The sequence below is a fragment of the Gavialis gangeticus genome, unplaced genomic scaffold (assembly GCF_001723915.1).
Source record: "Gavialis gangeticus isolate Ggan-Ray unplaced genomic scaffold, GavGan_comp1, whole genome shotgun sequence".
Lineage (NCBI taxonomy): Eukaryota > Metazoa > Chordata > Crocodylia > Gavialidae > Gavialis > Gavialis gangeticus.
Window position 1 is genome coordinate 29,454,590 of NW_017728996.1, and position 4,193 is coordinate 29,458,782.

Consider the following 4,193-nt stretch of genomic DNA (forward strand, 5'->3'; position numbering starts at 1 on the left):
CCCTCCTTTAATTGTTCAAGTACCTGCTTATTTGGAGTGGAGTATTTTATTGTAGCCCTATCCAGCTTTAATCATTTGGAAAATGCGTGCTGGGCTATATCCCTTTAGCATTTGCCTCTCACAATCCAAAAGGGTTTTCCTGCTATGCCGCTTTTGTTTCATACCTAAAATAAAGTGCTAAAAATAACACGTTGTAGGTAGGAAGACTGCAGAATGAGTACAGGGTGACAAGGCTAGATCCCAGCTGAGTATCTGCATTGTAAACAACTCAGTGACCTGCAGTGTATTAAAATGAGCCACCTTAATTTGCTTCCCCTGGAATAATAAAGTGAGGCAGACTGAGTGGTGCTGACTCAACAGCTCTGGATGTGGGGTGTACACAAACTGTGAGGCTGATGGATTCTTAACTGCTTGAGTGCACTGACATCACCATTACAGAAGATGCTGCTAATCAAATTAATAAGGGGAAAGAACCTGATTTTCCCCTTACATCATTTCAAGTAAATATTAACTTTCTTTAGCTGAGTCCTTATTTAACTGCAATACTGTGACAAATATTTCTTTGTCTAGCATAAGTAATTAGAATTTAATCACTTTAACTGCATCTTAATTACCCCAAATGAATTGAAAGTACATTTAATAGCAAAGATTAAATTGCCTTAATGAACGATTTTTGTGACTACATCAATATTTTAATCGTGTTAGCTATTCCTATTGCACTCTCACTTGGCCTGGCCAGTTGCTAGTGCTGCAAGGCACTAGGTGGCGCCCTCTTATTATTTCTGCAGTAGAAAGGCAGCGAAGATAAAAATAGTTCATTCTGTGCCTTATGAATATTAGATATTAGATATTTATTAATGCAATGCATCAATTAGTATCGCCACTTATCTCTGCCATAGTTCTTGCTATAGTTAACTATGCCCTTATGACTGCTACAGTGAGTTGCAGAAATATTCAGTTAACTGTAAACATTTAATGAGAAAAATATTTGTATTTGTTAGTAAAAATCAAATATCTTCACAATATAGGGAATTTTAATTCTGGAATTGTTATTTTTTTACAAAATAGTTTGCTAAGAGGGCTCAAAATTAAACGTGATTAGTTTGATTCATTGTGGTAAAATGTAGCCATTTCAATGATTATACATTTTTTAAAGCTCTATAAGCTGTCTTTCGCAAAAAAACCAACAAATAAACAAACAAAAACCAGAGACAAAGAAAAATGCCCAACCAAACAGCTCTCGCTCAGCATATGAAAAATAACTTTTTTTTCTCTGTATACATTACAGCCATATATATGCACCATTGCTACTGAAGCTAGTAAAAATATATTTTCTCAACAGTTCAAATCATGCATAAACATCAGTGCAATCCCTTTCAAAGTGCTGGTCCAGAATATTAAAGATCAGCAGATAATCTTTTTTTTTAAAATAGCCAGCTAGCTTTTCTGGCTTGAATTTCTGGCTTATCTTCATAAAAGGTCATTCTAGATATACTATATTTTCAATATTTCTAAAGCATTAGGATTCACTCTAGTTTGTGAATTTGTGCATCAAAATCACTAAAGAATGGGATCTCAGTCTTCTCATTTAATATTTTCTACCACTAAGTGGAGCACTAGTGTTTGAAGTTCATTTTGAAGTGTAACAGTCATCTGATGGCCCAACCAGAAATAAAAAAGCTAAATATAACATTCCTTGGGTCATATGGGTCTTAGCATTATCAGGTAGCCAGTAATTTTGTCCAGGAAATTTCTGAAGAATAATCAGTTTTACTCTTAATTAACATTCTGAGAACACATTACATTTTAGCGCTGTAATGTTGTATCACTCTAAAATGGGATAAAATCAAAACAACTCTTTGTCCAGCAAAATAATCTTACAAATGGCTCTTTTGTCATTATACTACTAAAATTAACTTTCCTGTTGGCCCAAAAAGCTTAAATCAGATCCACCCTGGAATAAATCCAGCAAGCAGCATTTTAATTTTAGTAGGAGATATTTTCAATTAAGTTTATATTTAAGGCAAGAATTGACTTGTATTGGTTTGATCTTGAATAAATAAGTAGTCATGGAAGTGACAGGTCTTTTACTGATGTGCCTGGGGCATGACACCACAAGGCCTCTGGGTCATCTTCTGCACTCAGCAATCACAGAATCATAGAAGTCGGGTCGGAAGGGACCTTGTAGATCTTCAAGTCCGACCCCCTGCCTGGGCAGGAGAAAAACTGGGCTCAAATGACTCCAGCTAGGTAGGCATCAAGCCTCCTCTTAAAGACCCCCAGGGTAGGAGCCAGCACTACTTCCCTTGGAAATTGGTTTCAGATCCTGGACACCCTGACTGTGAAGTAGCGCCTCCTGATATCTAGCCTGGACCTACTCTCTGTCAACTTATGGCCGTTATTCCTTGTTAGGCCAGCGGGCGCTAGGGGAAACAAGGTCTCTCCCAAACCATTCTGGTCCCCCCTAGTGAGTTTATAGACTGTCACCAGGTCCCCCCTCAGCCTTCTCTTGTGAAGGCTGAACAGGGTCAGGTCCCACAGTCTCTCATTGTAGGGTCTGCCCTGTTGTCCCCGGATCATGCGGGTGGCCCTCCTCTGGACCCTCTCCATGTTGTCCACATCCCTCCTGAAGTGTGGTGCCCAGAACTGGACGCAGTACTCCAGCTGTGGCCTGACCAGTGTCACGCAGAGGGGGAGGATCACCTCCTTGGCCCTACTTGAGATGCACCTGTGGATGCATGACAAGTTCTGCATTGTCATGCCGCCCATGTTCATCTTGGAGTCAATAATGACTCCAAGATCCCTTTCTGCCTCTATGCTCTCAAGAAGGGAGTTTCCCATCTTATAAGTGCGCTGCTGGTTACTACTGCCCAAGTGCAGCACCCTGCACTTCCCAGAATTGAAACGCATCCTGTTTTTGTTAGCCCACCCCTGTAACCTATCCAGGTCTTGCTGCAGTCTTTCCCTCCCCACTACTGTGCTCACCTAGTAGCAATGCTAGGCCCTGAACCAGAGGCCCTAGAAGTCTCCCTAAGCAGCAACAGCCTTTGGCCCAAGCTCCCAGTGCACCTCTGAAATAGCTTCTTCTCTTCAATCCTAGGCCTTTTGGGCTGATCCTGCCAACTGTGGCCAAATTGGGGGGGGGGGACTTTTGTCAAGGAGAGGCCACTGGTTATCTGTGGGAGGCAAGAACACGAACTCTGAATGACTGTAAATGCAAACTACATTTGTACAAGCATAATGGGGTTGCCCATCTGCCTGCTTCCATGATCATTCTGTATCACCCTGATAGGGATTTAGAAGTGCTTTCTCTAGTTCATTTCAGGGCAAGTGCTGGGGATCTGATTGCCACCTTAAATCAAGATGCTTCCTTGCTTCATCTACCAGTCAGACCTGAAAATATGGAAGCCCCATTTTCTAACTAACGAACATCTCTCTCCCCTTCCTGATCCAACAGGTTCCCCTCCAATGCATATACACATTCCCATGTTATCCGTTCACATCCAAGCGCTGAACTCCTGTCCACTGCTCCTCCAGCCACTGATGAAATCGAGTCCTGCTCCCTTTCAGCTCCATGCTTGTCTAGTGCAACAGCAATGGAAACCCGCACTCTGCCTGCTCTGAGATGATCGACCCTTTCCCTGGGGAAATGGCCAAATCGCTCCGCTCTAATTTATGTGGGAAGAGAGGGAAAGAGGGCAGGGCGCCGCTCGCACGTGCTGCAGCCTGGTTAATTGCACGCTGGCTTTATGTATAATCGATGCTATTATCACTCCTTCGTTAAGGAAGACAAACAGGGGGTTGCAGGAGGCCCTCCCGGCGGGTCACTGGAATTGCTGGCCGGGCCCTGGCCCGGGGGTTGCGAGCTCAGCCCTGCCGCTCCCGCGCGTGGGGCCGCTCGCTTCCCTGTGCCCCCGGGGCGGCGTTCACAACAGCAGACCCGCCGTGCGGATCCGCGCAGAGCCGCGGCAAGGCAGGCCGGCCGGCAACTGTCCAGGGTGCTGATGTCCGGGCCCCGCCCGTGCTCGCACCACCCCCGGCCAAGCCTGTCAGCGAAGGGGAAACGCCGGAGAGGCGCGCGAGCGGGCGGGGCCGCTCCGGGGTGGCTGCCGCGCAGGCTGCCCGTCGCCCGCAGGTGAAGGCCAGGAAAGTCCGAGCGGCGCCGGGTGCAGGAGCAGCAGCTGCCCCGGCAG

The 4,193-nt window shown here is 45.3% G+C and overlaps 1 protein-coding gene across 1 annotated transcript in view; it reads right to left on the bottom strand.

Moving 5' to 3' along the window:
• Positions 1-4,193, bottom strand: part of ONECUT1 (one cut homeobox 1) — a 42,480-nt gene that overhangs the window by 34,393 nt on the left and 3,894 nt on the right. The gene's annotated exons all lie outside the window — the stretch shown is intronic.